General features: G+C 36.6%; 1 long non-coding RNA gene across 1 annotated transcript in view; it reads left to right on the top strand.

Moving 5' to 3' along the window:
* Nucleotides 1–6327: 6327 nt before the first annotated feature.
* LOC148127584 (uncharacterized) overlaps nt 6328–19184 on the top strand; it is a 143177-nt gene continuing 130320 nt past the window's right edge. The window contains exon 1 of the long non-coding RNA XR_015743467.1: nt 6328–6536. This is a non-coding gene — a long non-coding RNA (uncharacterized LOC148127584). The remainder of the gene's footprint in view (nt 6537–19184) is intronic.

Raw genomic sequence — 19184 nt, 5'->3', positions numbered from 1 at the left:
ACAAATATACTACCAGAAGCAAGCATTTGGAGATAAAGTTGTAAACAAAACTAAGCTAATAGGACTTGACAACTATGCTATCAAAAGATCCAACTAATTGAAGACATGCCTATATTTAACTGATCTAGGATATGCAAATGCCCAGTAGCTATCACAGGGCAACCAGAAACCATAATTGAGGGTTAGGCTTAGAATCAGAACAAAAATTAAAATTGGGACTGACTGTAAGAAGTCACGCTAAGGATAGTATATTTTCTCAGGCAAAGTCTTCCTTCACCTCTTGAAGGGGAAAAAAGTATATAGATAGATCCATTAAAGACCACCCACTGGGCGCAGTAGTTCAACCAAATGTGAATCCACATAGTTAAGGAGAACAAGATGCCAGTGAGAGGAGTTGTGTGAACATAGGCTCTTCATGATTTAGTTTTGATTGCTGGTTGCTTGAGGTAAGTCCACATGGATTTGCCATTGTTGTGACAGGAAAACCAGATCAGGTGTGTGGTTATGTTGAGCTCTGGATGAGCTGAGAGGCCCAATGATTTCATGGAGATAGTGAACTCCTGAGCAGTCTTAGACTCCACACCCAGGGAAAGCAGACTGAAATCTTCCAGGATCATGAGCCTCGGAAAGTCCACCAAACCTGAAATGGAGTCAAAGAACACCTACGTTTCTATGATGTTATGTTCTACCATTTTGCTTCTTTCTCTGATTCAAGATAAAATCTCCTTGCTGCATAAATAGCTCAGGAAAAAGTGTGCTAAAAATGCAATGTATGTGCCACTCCTTTTGCCTTAAAACAGAGCATAAAGTTCAATTTTGCTATCTATCCCCTCCACCCATTCAGTTATACTAAGTGTCATCTAGTGCAAGTTGTAATGATATCAAAATAATGACAGCATGTGCTAAAATCATGCTGCATACCCCATCCCCAACCCTTTTCATTAGACAATGGGACTTAAGTATGTTGCCCTAGGTATGCTCCTTGATTTTGCATTGGGATAACATCTGCAGAGCTCATGTAACTTTTAAAAGCTTTGGTGCAAATGCAAATAGAGATAGAACTGGAATTTCCTCAATACTATACCTGCATTGGAGTCCCACAACTCAAATTCCAGGAGTACTGAATCCAGTCCTTCTATCTTGAGCATCATATTAGAAGCTGCAGTGTTTCTTTGTGAATTTAGGTGGTTGTCTTTATTCCTCTGGAAAGTTAAACAAAGGCATTCAGTGCTGGACTAGATACCTTAAGGCATTTAAAGCTCTGAAAGCAATGGTTCTGGATAGCAATGGTCTTTTGTCCTGGAGAACGCTTAGACCGAGTTGGGTTATAGTCTTGTACTGTCAGTGACATGTGATTTACTTTAGCTCCCTTATCTGACCTCTAAAATGTTTTGTCTGGTATTACAGGGCAGCAAAAGAAAATGGTAAAGCTCATGTTTAACTGAATATATGCCTGCCTTCCCCCACGTCTCCATATGGAGTAAATCTGTGTGGAAGTGGCCGTTTGGATTTGTTTATGATAATTCACATAACAGTATCCCATATAAGGACCTGTTTCTGTCTCGTCTCTCCTCTCCACTAAATAATAATAATAATAAAAAACTATGGAAAAAAGAGGGAGTAACTGCTTATATGAAGACTCACAGCCCTAATTATTTCTGACAGTCTTCCTGTCATTTTAATAGGATTCCAAAAGAGTAAAGCAAAACAGATATTTTTATATTTCATCCTGGACTGTCATTGTGATAGAAGACAGGGACAAATTGCTAACATTTTAGAATAATTTTCTTTTTTTTAAAAAAAATCATCCTCTCCTCCCTCTCTCTCTCTCTCTCTCTCTCTCTCCCCGCCCTCCCCCACATCTTACCTACAAATCTGAGTGTTAAAAGCTCTCTGCATTTTCTATACTGGAAAGCTTAAAAGGCAAAAATAATACCAGCACTTGTATGTCACTACTCCAAAAAGAAAAGTGAGTGAATGAGTTTTGGCAATAACTGTTTGTGAGGCAGTGTGCCAGTATCCTGATTTAGTGTTTATGGGAACATCTTGAAATAGCTCCCCAATTAATGACTACATCTTCCATCACTTCAGTATGATGTCTGAACATGAGGAAAAAGTAAACAATGGTTAACGATCTGGGACCTGCTGGCAGATGCTGCCTTTGCTCAGTTCCCAGTTCTTTCCAGGCACAACTCTTTTGATCCAACAGTCCACTTGGGGGTGGAGTGGGGTGGTGGTGGAGAAACACCTTCCCTAGCTTGCAGACTCAGAAAAGCTACAACCCAGCAACTTTCTCTTCTCCTGAGCCTCTTTCACTGAGTTTCACACAGGCTATCAAATTCCTTCCTGGGACAGCTGGCGCAGACTGGAAATGGCTTGTTTTTTTCATTTGCTAAGAGGAATAAGAAATACCATTAACTAAAGCCATGTAGGGCTGCCAATTTCCTCTCTGCCTGCCTGTCTCCAACTCTGGTGTGTTCCGTCCATTTACTTTGTGGAATGCAAAGCAAGCAGATTCATAAATAAGGGCAGCTTTTTTCCTCTGACTTTTAAAGCTCTGGTGGGCCTAGCAAGAGACATTTTCCTCACTCCCTTGGTTTCTTCTACGTGTTATTATATGTGACCTCCTGTGGTAGGATTAGGTATTACTTTGAGGAAAGCAAACACTTAGCTTCAGAAGCTGGCTGTGACGTGTAGATAGACTTCAGTTCTTTCATCAGTAAAAAAAGTGTTCATAAAAATAACTATGTCCCAAAGTAGAATTGTGTGCAGAGGGCCTCTTGAGGTTCCCCACCCTGTTTACAAGCAGAGCAATGGTGGGGGAAGTGAAGCATTTCAAAGAATGTCTTCAGAAGAGCAGGAACTTTTTCCAGGAAAATCTTCAGACTGAATAGTAATTTAATAATAGCAGAAGTTCAAGTTTTCTTTCCCCCTTTTCTCTTTGTTTCCTATCTCTGAAAAAGGCAGCAGCAAGAGCAGCCTGGCTCCTATTTTGAATCTTCCTCAGTGCCACAGAATTAGCATAATTTCTGGATCTTTTGCATGTTTCTGTAGAGGTGGACAAATAGTCACTATAAAACTAAGCTGACTAAGATTTGGAGAAAAAAATTGCAATGAAATCCAATACAAGTTGAAATCCAACTTGTATGCCTCCATTTGGAATATCTATAAAAGTGAAGTTAGTGAAATTCAGTATTTTTATTCATTATTTCAAACTTGAAGAGTTTTCGCTGGGTGGTAAGAGAACAATTGAAAATGACCAATCTATCAATTTTGCTGATAAAGAAATATAAATAGAAAAAATATGGTAAAAGTTACATTTCTTTTAATCAGTGATGAATTACTCTTCCCCCTCCAGTTCAGTTATGTCCATTTCTCAGACACTATCTGGAAAAGTCCCTGCAATTTTCCTGCAAATCATTTATTTTATTCCTAAGGTTGGTGGGATGGGGTGAAAGAGTCACAAAAATTCACAATAGAAGTCACAAAATTGCAAAATTTGAAAACCTTGTACTACTAAGGTACAGTTTGTCATTGAGCAGTAGTGTAAACATCCATACTTGAGTTATTTGAGTTTCACTTCTTACATTTCCAGTGAAGATATTGCATCCAGTGATGGAAGGGTGGGACCACAAATGTATTAACAAAATAACTTTGCAATTTTGTAAACCAATTTCTTTTTGCCAACTTTGGAACTGTAGTTTTTTTTTTTTTTTACAAATGTTTAATGGAACCATGGTTGGAATCACTTTTGTTTTCTTTTATTAAAGTTCTTTCCAGCTTTGCACTGTCAGTTATTAAATCTGTTATTATTCTAATACAGACACTTTTATTATAGTTATGGAGAGATGAGAGGGAGTGGGATGAGAATTTGCTCATAATCTTTTTAATTAAGAGAAATTATTGCTTACTGGGGAGAGCTTTGGATAGGAAAAAAGAATATTAAAAAAATTAAGTTCTGTGAAAACAGTTCACTAATACTTACCTGCAGCAGCTTTCTAAGTTATACAGTTCTTGATTTAACTCTCAATGGAAAAAATAAAGTGGGCTTTACTTCCAATGTGTTTTAATGTTCTACAGTATAAAGTTCTATATAAAAATCAATATAGAATTTATAGTTCACTTCCACTACTACTACAACTAAAGAATCTTTAAACATATAAGAAGTTCTAGCTAGACTCTAAGGTGGTTAGCTCAGATAAAGAAAATTAGAACTGTGGACTCAGTTGCCTTTCCTCCCCGAAGGATCCCTGCTGCTGCATCAAGATCTAAGATCCACATACATTTCCACACTCATTCACATATAACCCTTCATATATATCCCACTGTATCTCACCACTCTGGAGTCATATACACTCATGCATACTTAATCCCCATCTCTATTTTGTCTCCGGAAGTATCCACAGGTTCCTTTTGTCAAAACAATGAAAGCAGCATCATTCCATTGTATCACAAACTTTCCCATTTGTATATAGTATGCATGCAACATTGAAACACATGGAAAAGGAGAGTAGTATGTACACAGTAAGTTTTGTTGCATTGGTATGGCAACACTTGTGTCATTTGCCACTTCCTTGACCTCTCCCAAAGAGGCCTCTGTTTGGGCTCCACTCCAATGAATTGCCAGAAGATTGCCTGATCTCCTCCCACCAATCTAATGGTCCTTATTCTTTGGAGAAGCTGATCCTCCTGTTTGAAAGCAAAATGTACCATAGACCCTGATCCACAAATGGATCAGGGTCTTTCATCTTGCTCAAGAGCCATGGCTAGATTTGGTGATTCCTCCATCCATCTTGACCCTCTGAGAATTCATATGTTTGCTGTGGGAATCATGTTCAATCTGAAAATGATTCAATTCCATTTTGTCCTGATTCTGACCATTTTTTGTCCCACGTTTTTTGTTTTAAGGTGGCCTCCTACATGTCTTTCAAAGTTCAAGTCTGGCAGTTAGCCAAATATACTCAATATTACAAAAACCTCTCCCACCTTTATTGTCAGAACCAGATACTTTAGCTTTTACAAATGAACTGAACCTTGAGGGAGTTGCAGAGTCAAAGTCCTATTTATAAAGCCCTTATTTCACTTATGTTTGAGCAGGCCCACTCTAACTCAATTACACTAATGTTGAACTTGCCTGTTTAGGGTTGGCAGAAGATCACACGATTTTGCTTAAAAGACAAAAAAAGTTCCAAATTCCAATAAAAATGGGAGCAATTTCTGGTAAAAGGATACATGGAAAGAAACCGAAATTCTGCTATCCGTTTTTATTTTGCTTTTTTTCCCCCTACCTTCATGTCTTCCAAATTGCAATTCTTAGAGTTTTTTATTTCTTCTTATCAACAGGTTTAAAACAAAGCAATTCATTTACTGTAGATTTTTCATAGTTGTGTGAGATTTTTATTTTATGTTTGGAAGTAATTTCTTACATTTAGAATCAAGTTTATTGTTATTTCTGTCATGCTAAAAACCCAGCTTAAATTTAAAATGTGTGGATGAGGCTGAAGAAAGAATTTATGCACAAACGTACATATTCCAACATTTTGTGGAAATTTAAATGTTAATCATAACCCCTACTTTAAACTTTCAAGCCCAGCAAGGAAGTATCATATGATAAATGATGTATAACAAGCTGGAAATAGACATATCTATGAAATGTATGTACTGCCTTCAATCTACCCATTTCTCTTGGAGACATTTATTATTTTTATCTTCTAACCAAACAAATGAAATTGAATCTAAGAAACCTGTGAGATCCAATATAATGTGTTGACTGAAGTGCTAGACTACAGAATCTTTATTTATCTCAGCGCACTTTCAGATAGTCTTGGACTAGACAACCTGACCATATCTCATATAATTGTTATAAGGGTGACATGAACAAAACTGATACATATTATTAGAATTCTTGAAGTAAAGACATGATGCAACAATTGTAAGTTGATATTAGACAAGGAGGTAAAAATGGAATAATGGGAATGTAAAGTGGACATTCCACTATAGGAACAGTCGCATCAGATTCTTTCCACAGGGAACTTGAAGTTGAACTGGCTAGATACTCTAGATATGTATCACAAGCTAGCAAAATATTTTCCTGTATAAGACAAGTTATATCAATAAGATCCAGGTAAAGAACATCATTAAATCCTGGTATTTATGTCACCATGCCCAAATCAGAATATAAGTATAAGTTTTCCTTAATGATGGTGCTACAACTACAGTGTTGCTTCACGTAATTTGAGCTATGGGCTTTTTAAAGAACATTTCTCTCTCTTTCTCTTTCTCTCCCTCCCTCCCTCCCCGCTCCCCCCCTCTGTGTATGAGTGTGTGTGTGTGCATGCCTTCAAATCAACATTGACTCCAGGCAATTGCCTCCAGTTTTCTTGACAAGCTTGAAAGTCTTTGAGAATAGTGTGATGCAGTATTTCTTAGGGTCAGCAGCAGTGCTAAGGCTGTAGTTGAGGCCTAGGATGGTGGCAGCCAGCCAAGATTGCTGAAGGCCCTAAGACTCTACTTCAGGACCAGCCCCAGCAATGCCAGTAAGTGGCCCTTTGCAGGTCATCCCAGATTGGGAATGGGGGTGAGGAGTGGGAGAAGAGTTGCACTGTCCCTGAGATTATAAATATGGGTGAATTGCCAAGCTCCCAAATTCTGATCATGTGATCACGGTGCACATTGCAAGAGCTATAACTTCGGGCAGCAGTCATAAGTTCCTCCATTTAGCATCATCATAATTGTGCATGGTTTCTGAATGAAAAGTTGTAAGTTGAAGACTTCCTGTAGGCTGCCAACAAAAATAGTACCTACAATATTAGGAGCTGGTTTTTTTCTTTAATATTTTTCAAAAGCTTTGATGAAGAAGGCAGCTGTTGTAAAGCTTTGAGGTGCCTATTTGGTATTTGTTGCTTCATTTTACTGTGGGCAGTGCAAGTTTGGGGCAGGATTCTGAAAATATACTGATGTTTGAAACAATTGGAACTGTCTAAACAATTCTAAGCAATATGTGAAAAAATCAACCTTTTTGTTGGGGAAAAGTAGTGAGATTTTTGAACAAATATATAATAAAATGGTTGCAAATTCCAGTGATTAACGATATGCAATAAGATATTTTTTTTAAAAAAAACAACCCTCAATTAATTGTATGTGTGTTTTTCATAATATTCCTATCTATATAGAGATGAATGTTTTAAGTTTGGAAATATCTCATGGATTTAGGGATGGGTTTTGTTTTGTTATTTTTATATTCCTGGGCTGCCTTGCACGTTCTACATTTCTACATTTTTCTGGTTGCTTACACATTACTCATTACTGACCTTTCAACCTGATTCTGCTGAGAAGTTTGTAATATATGAGTGATAAATCTTTGACCTAGTAAACATATCGCTTCTGTAGGCTGCTATGTTAAACATTTCTCAAAGCTCTTCATAAATTTACTTAACTGTTGTTTTGTATTCAGCCTATCTCCAAGAATAACTAACATTTAGTCTCCCTTCTTAATAGCTTTCTAGTATGCAAGTCTCAAAAAAGGAGACTATTTTTTTAAAAAAACTACCCACTTCTCTGGAAGTAGGTATAGCTAATTTTACATTTATAGAGAGAGAACTGATATTCCATGAATATTGTGGAACAAACATTTTTGTCATGCTAATGAACAGATCTATGTGCTGTTACATTCTTATAGATTACAAGAATTAACATTTTAGAGATGGGAAACAATTTCTAATAGAAAATACCCAGTCATCTCATCTTGTGAGATATACTTGTATTTCCTACAACACAGAGAGTTTGCCTTTGTTGAAGTCTTCAAACAGAGACAGGATGGTAATTTTTTCTAACCCACTTCACCCTTTTGTCCATGACCTAATAAGTTTTTGTAAGCAGAGTTAACCATTCATAAGTTCTTCTTTAATTAATTATTGTTGACCAGTCTGACCAGCTGCACGTGGTTTCAGAACATGATCAAAGTCAATTTCCAATGAATCTAGTAAACCAGATGTCAGATTAGTACATTCTTGTGGCTTGCTACAAAGATTTTATTTCTTGATCTCAATGAAGCCTTGTCAAAGAGAAACAACATTAATATATTTCTAGAAGATCAGTCCAAAGGTCGTTTTCCAAAACCTGCAATGGATTGTATGGCAGAGTGTGGCGCCTTGTTTATATCCAAGTGAAATAGTCATGCCTTTTGCTCAATCTCACTTAGCTAAAATAGATCTTCATTGACAGTTTTATGATGTTAGTCAAAAGCACAATTTATTTAAGACATTTGAGTCTTTGACAGGAATAAAATATTTATCAGTGTCAGTGGAAACAGTCATCATGGTGATCCAATTAGAGTTTCACACAACTTCAGAAGTTCATCTCTCTTGTTCAATCTCATGCTAACATGAGCTTCATTATGTTGTTTTTATGCTTTACTATCTTTCTTCTTCTTTATTGTGTTTTTAAAGGCAAAAATGAATCAGTGATTGTTTCTCAATTTGAGTCTTTCCAATTTTGAGGCTTTCATGCACATACACTAATAGTAAACTCTGCTGGAGTTGTAATGGTTCCATCATGTGCCTCCAAAGTTAAACCACTGAGAAATAGAAGAATAGTAGTTTCAAACTCCTGGGAAATCCATTATTTAAGGATGTGAAAAAAAAATCTTTAGGGGATAAAGGGTAAAGGAAAAGAAAGCCAAATAGGACAAAAAAGACTGAATATAGCACAGGAATTGGACTAACATCCTACAGCAGCAAAGAGAGATAGAAAATTTGTAACTCTTTGCTGTCATTTAATGGCCATGCAGCCCAAATCTGGGAGCCTTTTCCCCTACTTATTAGAGTGGTGTGGATCAGGGGTGAGATGCTACCGGTTCTCCCCAGCTCTATAGGACCGGTAGCTCTGAAGAGCAGCAGACACAAAACCGGTTCTGTGTCTGCTGCTGTTTGGCCCACCTACCCGCCCGGACTCTTATCTGACCTTTATTTCCTGCTTTTTCAACCTCAGCTGCTTTGCACAGCACAGCTGAGGTTGAAAAAGCAGGAAAAAAGTGGCTTTTCAGCTGTTCGGGCGGCACAGCTTAAGGTTTTTTACATGCGTGCACAGCGTGTGTGCACGCACAAAACATAATCAATGAACTGGTAGTAACACCGGTTGAATCCCACCCCTGGTGTCGATCTATGCTTTAGTTTATTGTCAGAGATATGGCAAACATTTTCACTCCATTGGTTATTTTTCTATAGATGTTTAAAAAAATTACACATCTGAGTGACTTCCGGCTTGTGGTGCTTCGGTGCAGGCAGGAATCCGCGACTGTGCGCGGTCTCTGCCTGTGTTCACTGCTTGAGTGCCCGGAGCCATTTGGCTTCGGGGCTAAGCCACCTTTGTAGAAGGTGGTGAAGACTGGGGGGTTCTGGCAGGGATGAGAGACATCTCATCTCTCTTCCCTAGCCGGCTAAATCTCCCTCTCTGATGGCAGCTGAGCGGTGGTCTGTTATGCCCGCAACATAGAAGAGCTCAGCTGGAAAAAGAAAGTGCTGGAGGAGCTTGTGAAGAAGTGAAAGTGATTTTGCTGACCGGGACAAAGGAACAGTGAAAGTATCCTGGTATTTAACACCTACTAAAGACACATTGTTCCCAGACTGAGTAAGCAGCGAATGGATATTAAAGGGAAAACATTTTTTCTTTTCACTCTCCTTCCAAATGGAACAGCTTTGAGAGAAATTGGAAAACCCGCATTGAAGGTATGCTAAATGCTAAAGACTATGCTAATGCCAAAGGGATATGGATTTCTAAATATTTAAAGAAAATTTTTTCTTTTGCTGTGAGTGGGAAGGGAGAGGAAAAAAATTGAAGTAGAAGTTGAAAATAAGGAGCAGACCGCCTAGAATTTTAAAGAGCCATTTGAACATTAATAAGACTTCAAAAAGACATATTTTAATTGGAATTTTGTGATTTAATAGCAACCCCAGAAAAAGAAATGGAAGAAGGGAAAAAGTGCTAAAAGGAATAGTCTATCTGGATTGTTTGGTGACTTTGCATTTTTTGGGAAATTTTTTTTCTTTGTTTAAAAACACTCGGGTGGTTGTTTTGGGAAAATTTTTTCCTCTTTATAATGGCATTACCCTTGGATGAATCTAAAACTGAATATCTAAAATATAAAAAGGAAGAACAAGACTGGAAAGATACTTTGGACATTCTTTTTCAATCTCTAGAAATGGTGGTGTGTTCTTATGGAGAATTGATTGCGCAGCAGGATAATTGGGACAAAGAAGAAACTATTTTTGATGAACATGTGATCCTATTGGGGGAGAAGAAGGAAGAGGAAAAGGAAAAGGGGATTTTAAAACCTAAAAAAACAACCAAAAAAGATAAAAATGAGTTGAAAGGTGGATATAAGGTTAGAAAACAACAGGAAGGGGGAAAGCAGAAGAAGAAAAGGGAGGTGGAGAGACAAAGGGGTAAAAAGGGTAAGGAAAAGAATAAGCAAGGGAGAAAGGAAGGGGTGAGAAGTCTCAACGATGGGAAGCAAGATTTAAAGAAACAAAATTTATTTAGAGACAATGGGTAAATCTAATTGAAAAAGGGATTCTGTAAGGTACATAAGATTGTGTTATTATAGGCATTTTTAAAATAAAATGTTTAAGATATAAATAAGTATTAATAAGTATGATTAAAATGGTTTTGACAGGGGTACTAGCTATATTATATATTTATAAATTTGTTTCTTTGTTATTGTAGTTCTTTCTTTCTTTTTTCTTTTTCTCTCTATATAATATATTGTGTGACTTTAGGATGTGCTAAACAGAATCCCAATACAAGTTGTGTGTGATATTAAGTATTATTAGGTTAGGGGAAAGAGTTAAAGGCGTCATACTCCAATTAGTGTACAGGAGAGGTTTTGTTTAAAGAGAAAAAATGAATGGATAGTTGAGAACAGACAAAGAATGATAAGTATTATGACTTGAACTGAGATAAGTAGAATAAAACTAAGAGAGTTAAAAAAAGGAAGAAGCTATATAGAAAATGGAAAACGGTAATAAGATATGGAATGATATATAAAAGGAACATGATTTTTGAAGTGGTGTCTGTACGATGAGTTTTAACCCGGGATCAAGCAACTTTCAGAAAAGATGTTTTATGTTTTTATGTTTTATGTCTTGTTTGTTTTTGTATTGGAAGAGAATAATGAAAATGTATAAGACAGATGGATATAAAAAATGTATACAATCTAAAGTTAAAGAGATATAATTTGAATAAATAGAAGGAAATGAAGTAATAAAGAGAAGTTCGGGATAAGATATGAAGATGAATAGATAAGGTAAATATATATATTAAACTGTGTTTGTTTGGAAATGTGATAACTTGGAATAATTCTGTCTTTAAATAAGATGTTGTATTGGTTTTTTTAGAAAAAAATTTCTTATGTCATTATATTTTATGTTTTGTTTGTTTGTGTATTGTTTTGGAAAATCAATAAAATTTGTTTAAAAAAAAAATTACACATCCACATAGTGAACTAAATTCTTATTCTCATAGAATCTGATTTACGAATCAGCAAAAAAGTCTACTCAGTTCTCTGGGAGCACTGAGTTTCTAGAGGAAGAATTATGGCTTGTGGTCAGCCTTTGACCTATTCTGTAACATGCACACACACACACACCCAAATCAACAGCATTTTCCCTTTGCAGTACACTTTAAATTGGCTATGTCACCAGATGATGTCAATGACGTTGAAATTCAGTCCCTCTGCAAAGGGCTCCTCAGAGCTATAGGGTGCAAGGCAGTAAAGAGAAGAAAACAGAGGGAAAAAAAACAGCATTCGTGGATCAGGCGAAGATCCATCTTAGTTCAGCATCCTTTTTTCTTACAACAGCCAATCAGATATCACTGTTATTCCTCTACATATTTCATTTGGAGGCATGTTGCTCCCAACCCAGAAAAAACATGAAGATGTCAAGGCCAATAGTCCTTGAAGTGTCCATCCTCCCTGAACATATTCAACCCAATTTACAATCATCCAAGTTAGTGGCCAGAACCACATATAATAATGAATTCCACAAATCAATTGTGCGCTATGTGGAGATGTGCTACCTTTTATACTGTTTCACATCTCCTTCCTGATCAACTTTATTGGATGACCCCTGATTCTATTACAGTAATTTGAGAGAAGGAGAAAATGTCTCTGTGTCCATTTTATTCATATCGTGAATGATATTATAACTATCAATCCTTTCCTAGGCTATCTTTTTCCAAGCTAAAGAATTACTCTAGTCTTTTCTCAAACAGAAGATATATGAGATTTTTGGGTGACCTCTTCTATACTTTCTCCAGAGTTTTAATATCCTTTTTTGCGCATAGCCACCAGAACTATACACAGAGGAAAACGTTGTACAGATTTATGTAAGGTATTTCAAAATGTCATTTTAATTTTAGTCTTTAGTTAGAATTCCATAAAAAAACAGGAACTCTTTCCTCATGGCCACTGAGTTTATGCAAAAGCCTTTAAAGAAGGACTTTGTGAACAGTATTTTGAAAATCTGCATATACAGTATCTGTAGGGTCACCCCATCTACACACCAACTGACACTCTCTTAAAAACTCCTGAACATTGATAAGAAGGGATCTGCCCCTACAAAATCCTTTATCTTCTTTCTTTCCCCTCTGTGCCTAGATTTTCTTCTTCTTCTTTGATTACAATTCCTGTCAAATTGCCTGGAACAGACATTAGGTTTAGCAACCAGTAATTTCCTAGATCTCACTTGTGTCTCTTTTTAAAAGTAGGTGTCACATTGGTTTCTTTCCACTCCTTTGATATTGAGCCTGATTTGCAGGCCTATTGACAATTTTATATTGTGTTTGTTTTTAAGAAAACAAGAATACATGCCAGTCTAATTCCATTGCTGCTGTCATTTTTCATGCTGTCACTGTTGGAATAAAGTTTTTAAATTGATGTTAATACAAATCTTGGTGGAATCTGTTTAATATTTAAAATTCAGACAATAATGAGGGCCATTTTGTGTTTTGGAAGGAGAGGTGAAGGAAGAAAAAAATGGGAGAGGAATTCTCTTGAACAACAACAACAACAAAATGGTAAAGTTGTTTAGCTGAAACCGCTATTCTCCAGTATCTCATTTACTCTATAACATAATGAGAATTAAAACTGCCAACTATCTATTGCAAAACATAGCTTGTCTTTTGAAAATAATTTCATTTATTTAATTCATCAAAATTATGAGCCACCTTTTCATTAACAAAAGCCCACCCAAAGGAATGCAATATATAAAGGTAATCTGCACGTTTGTTTTGACCTAGGTTTCAAAAACAATTATTGCATGAAGATTTGTCCATGTTGGTCACACCTCACTTGCTCTAGCTTCAGAATGGTTCCTTCAAGAAAAGTGGCTATTGAATAGCTCTGTGAATGAGCATGAGAGAATCAGATAACTGAATGATGTCTTCTCATCTAGTTTCTGTCTCTTCACAGCAATGCAGTGTTGCACTATCTAGGATGTCAATGCCATGTTCTTCTGCCTTTCTTCTATGATTAGAATTTTTACTTCTATTTTCAAATGAAAGTGAATGACTATAGTCTGGCTAAAAAATTATTAGACTAAGTTTCTAATCTTACACATTCTCAAACCAGGGCTAAGTCCCAGTTTCCCACAAAACTTTGTGCAGTTAATTTCAGAAAAGGTTAGCTATAGGAGTGTTGTAAATGTATTTTAAAATAACTTAAACCCATGTACCAAATTAATCATAAATTGGAGTTAGGCTTTCAGTGGGATTTGAATCATAAATTATTTAATCACAGACATCACCTAAAAAAAATTGCTCCAAAGCACCAATGTAGAGCCTGATTTATTTATGCGGAAGTCCTCAGAGTAATACTATCAAATGCATGAATATCTTCCACAACAGTATTTTGAAATTTTACTTCCTAGTACTATTTTCAATGGAGACTTTTGGCTCACTGAAACTTTTCAGTTGGTTAATTTTGTCAAAAAAGAGTAACTGATTTACCCTTTATTCTATATTATCTTAAAAACCTCTACACCAGAAGGGAAGTGGTCCTGACCACTACAGATCATAGCTCCACCCCTTTCAAGGCAGGAGAGCCTTTAGGCACTGCATTGCTAAGAGATGGAATTGGAACCTGTACCAAAATATTGCCATTGGTATTGGGTTTTTTGTTTATTTATGTGTTTTACTAATGTTGTAATTAGTAAAATGTAATTAGTGGAAGAAAAAGTCAAATATAACACAATGCACTTTTAAATTACATAGTACTTTTAGCATCATATCAGAATGCAATTAATCATATTGATTATGATTTTCAGCAAGATCTGAACACACCAGGTTTGGAAAACAGGTGGTAAAACTCCAGCAACTGTGGCTTTGTGTGTAACCACAATTTACATAATCTTATTCAGTCCAGACCTACTACTCAACTTTCTTAAGCTTGCAATAGTAGCAACTGTAAGAAATATATCATTTCTGTATGTATCCTTCTTTCAATATGCTATCTTTTAAACACCCCCATAGCATTTCTGCAGACCCAACACTTTATGTATCATTCGAGCAATGATCAAAATATTCTATGTACAAAATAGGAAGTATATTTTCAAAAGTCACAACTTTAATGCTGGCATGGGCACAGGGCATCAGATAAACTGTAGTCCTGACAAAATCACATTGCTGCTTGGATGATTGTGATGTCTCGATATGACAGAATCAATGAATTGTGTAAAATTATTGAGGCAAAATAGTTGATCATGATATCTGGAGAATATTTTATGTATTTCAGTGACAGTACAATTTCTTTTCTAAGCAACTTCAGCTCCAAAGAGGTTCGTTATCTGCATCTCCATCCTTGACTGGCCAGTCATAGGGATGCTCTTTCTATCTCTGCTGTAAAATCAACTGTCTGAATATATCGTGAGAAACAATATGAATTAAAAGTAATAGTCAGCTTGGCCATAAAAGCTTGGGTAGGAAGTACAACACAAATTGAATACAACCATCAACTGATCATACATCCTTGGATTAAAGTGTGGGAAAAATAATATTCAGCATTTATTTGGCATTTCTTCAGAATCCACATGAGTGATTCTGGATGTCAGATCTTAACATGTTGATTTTTAATGGAGAACAAAAGTTGATGCTTTTCAAAAAAACAAACATGCATAAGTTGATCATTTTCTAAAACCAGTTAAACAGTATTCTTACTTTGATCTCCACAAACCATAGAATTTTGATACTCTATAGTTTCTTTCAAATTTGTGGATATTTTCCCATGACAATGTTTGTTGCACTGAAGTCAGTGTGCACCTGAACTCTTTTTTACATGTGTAAAGAGACAAATCCAGCTTTCTAGAAGATAAAAAGGGGAGACCAATAAGTCTGAAGAGCTGAAAATAATTAATATTGAAACTGACACATCAAAAATGTAATTTGTCACTTGTAATTATAGCCTGAATCTTTCATTTTATATTTGCATACTTCACTGCTCTTTCCTAGCTATCATTAAATTCCACGTGGTTAGAATTAAGCTTAACTTGTGACCTTCATTTGCTGGAGCCAAACCATTCTGATGCCTCAAATTCAGGAAACAAATTAGTGCAACAAGAACTGAAGTGTATATATAATAAATGTAATTTGAGCTCTACTGATTAATGTTCTGTGATTGTAATAACCTTGTTCAATTGGCTTCCATAGGATTAATACTTTATAGGGAAGACTGTTTTCTTCAACTTCTGTGAGAAGTCAGTTCTCCTTACAACAAAGTTGAAGTGTTGAGTACAAATATCATCCATGGTGATAGATGCAGCTGAAAAGAAAATGTATTAACTATGGGATGTTTATACTGAACTGGAAGTCAATGATTTGGAGAGGGAGAAGAATGTATACTGCAATGTCATCATGTACAGAAAAGAAGTTGACACAAACAAGACTTCCATCACTGGAATGTTTATTCTTCTTGAGTTCTTGTGGTGTAATTTCCTGAGTTTTCTGATGTGATATCCTGAGCGGGTGGCTGTGATGTAGCATTCTGGGTTTTGGTCTGGCTTTGAGTTTGGGGTCTGGGTCTGTGTTCTTGGTGTATGTCAGCTTGTTTGGTTTTGGGTTCGGGGGGGTGCAACAGCTGGCGAAGCAGCCGTGGTCTAGTTTCTGGATTTCCTTCGTTTATAGGTTGGGTTTGGGCCTGGGTCTGATAAGGGGGGTTGGCGATGGTGTCCCATGTTGTTTTGGGTCTGGTGCTGGTTTTTGTGGCTGGGACTCATTTGTTGGTGAGGGCTAGTTTCCAGATGTCTGGTAGGCGGGAGGTATCGTACTGTTTATTCATGTTATGGAGGTCTTTCTCTATTTCAATGGCTTCCCTGATTATTCTCTTGCTAGAGTGTTCAGTGTTGGATATTAATTTGGTTCCAAACATATGCCCCCACCTCCAGTATTTATAGAGAGACGGCAGCTCCAATCACACACTGCTTGCACTGGCACGAAGCCGAAGGCACCAGCCTGAGGATGGCAAGTGGGACCTCGCCGAAACATCGCCAAGATATTCTTAATCTTACATGGGAAAAGACCCGAACACACCTAGACCTACATACCTGTACCCATGAAAATCTACGAATATATATATATATATATATATATATATATATATATATATATATATATATATATATATATATACATACATATACATATACATATACATATACATATACATATACATATACATATACATATACTTAAGTTTTTGTATGGTACTTATATGTATGGTATTCAGCTTTGTTCGGTATTTTCCTATGTCATTATAGTTGTGCTTTTAAAGTTGTAGCAACGTTTCGGCAGAATCTCATGGCAGATGAGATTCTGCCAAAATGTTGCTACAACTTTAAAAGCACAACTATAATGACATGGGAAAATACCAAACAAAGCAGAATACCATACATGTAAGTACCCACGAAAACTTAAGAAAACAAATATCAAATATCAGACCTCTACGGGGAGGAAATAAACAGTCAGACCAAAACCTATGAGAAGCTGGAAGTTAAAAGAGCAGGAATACTATGTGACCTCAAATTCCTATGGAGCTGCAGAGACAACAATGCAATGGCAGATGAGATTCTGCCGAAACGTTGCTACAACTTTAAAAGCACAATTATAATGACGTGGGAAAATACCTGAAGAAAGCTGAATATCATACATGTAAGTACCCATGAAAACTTAAGAAGATAGATAGATAGATAGATAGATAGATAGATAGATAGATAGATAGATAGATCGATCTTGGGACGTCAGAAAACACATATATACATATACAATATACAATATACAATATACAATATACAATATACAATATACATATACATATACATACACATACACATACATACACACACACACACACACACACACACACACACATATATATATATATATATATATATATATATATATATATATATATATATATATATATATATATATATATATATATATATATATATATATATATATATATAGTATTCAGTTTGTTCAGGTGATTTTCCCACGTCATTATAGTTGTGCTTTTAAAGTTGTAGCAATGTTTCGGCAGAAGCTCATCTGCCATCATCAGGCTTCTGTATTGTGTTTGTCTGTGAGTCAGACTTTTACAGTTGTTTCAGTTTTAAATTTGGGGTTAGCCTACTGCTGTGCCAAAATGGTTTTTTCTTCATCCTGATTGGTTGGGAGTCTTTGTCTGTGTTTATTGGTCTTGGAGTTTGCTGTGTTCTGCTTGATTGGTGTTTCTAATATCTTCTGCCTGTTTTGTGGCTTTTTTTGTGTGTGTCTTGATTGGCTGGCAACATTGTGTTCCTGTATTGGAGGCTTTTAGTGCAGCTTGGCTCCGAGTAAATGGATGGCTATCATTTGTTAGGAAGCTAGGTTTCATCTGGGTGCCTGGTTGGGGTGTGTTTGAGCTGGAGGTATCAGGGGGGATCTGTTTGTGCCCAGGTGTTTGCCTGGCTAGTGGTGTGGAGATTTTTTTGTTTGTGAATGCAGGCTTCCAAATAATTGACAGTCTGGTGGAATCATCTCTTAAAGCATGAATAGAAGAGATGATTCCACCAGACTGTCAATTATACTGTCTCTTTAAGGGATTGCTAAAATTCTAATTGGGTGTGGTTCCTCAAACGGCCATAAGATGGAGCCAGAAACCTGGGTTGTTCTGTCCTGTTGTTAATAGTTGCTAGTTGGTCGATGTTCTGGTGTTCGCTGTTTTTGGTTCCTGCATTTTTCCCTATTGACTATTGCTGATTGTTGTTTTTCTTGGATTTGATGTGAGTCTATTACTAAACTGTTTTTGATACTGGATTTTGATATTTGGATTATTCCTGGACTGATAACTGACTGCTATAACCGGGTATGACTTGGACTGCTTGTTGGACTTTGCTTAACCATTTACTGGAAGTAAAAACCTACATTTTACTATACAGTATATCTGTGTGCTGGTTGTGTGTTATTCTTCACCACTCTCACTACATCTCCCTGTGTGTACTCATTCTCCTAATGGGGAATTACCTCAACACTGGTTATAGGCTCAGGCTGTACCAAGCTCAGGTAACTGAGAGGTAGTGTGAATACACAGTACCGTATACAGATAGCTGTTTACTGTTTCATTGTGGGTTACTGTCCTTGTAAAGATGGCACAAGATCCTTCAACAAGTCTATCACTGATAACTCAGTTGGATGGAACAAACTATGTTTCCTGGTCTATGAAGGACAGTCTACTTCTGCGTAGACAAGGGTTATGGAATGCAGTTCAGGATCCACCGGATGTAAATGCTTGGGATGCAGATGATGAGGATGATGCCAAGAATTTAACTGACTTTAAACAGAACAACGAACGAGCTCTTTGTATAATTGGACTAACACTGAGTGACCAGCAGCTAGTCCATATTCGTGGAGAAAAGTCTGCTGCTAGCAGAGTCTGTTGGGAGAATTTGAAGAGGTTTTATGTTTGTGACAGTGTAGGTACACACACATACATCTTACATGTAAACTGTTTAGGGCACGTCTTCTGAAAGGTGGAGATATGTTAGGTCTAGAGGGCATCAATGATAATGATGACATCACAACTGTCCGAAACATCATCAGTGATTATCAAGCATCAACCATCTCCCCTGATGAAATACTGGACATTTCCTGCATTG

Source organism: Pseudonaja textilis, chromosome 1 (assembly GCF_049901715.1).
Source record: "Pseudonaja textilis isolate UNSWEBS1 chromosome 1, rPseTex1.2, whole genome shotgun sequence".
Classification (NCBI taxonomy): Eukaryota; Metazoa; Chordata; class Lepidosauria; order Squamata; family Elapidae; genus Pseudonaja; species Pseudonaja textilis.
The sequence above is the reverse complement of the archived record's forward strand: the minus strand, read 5'-3'. Positions and strand labels throughout refer to the sequence as shown.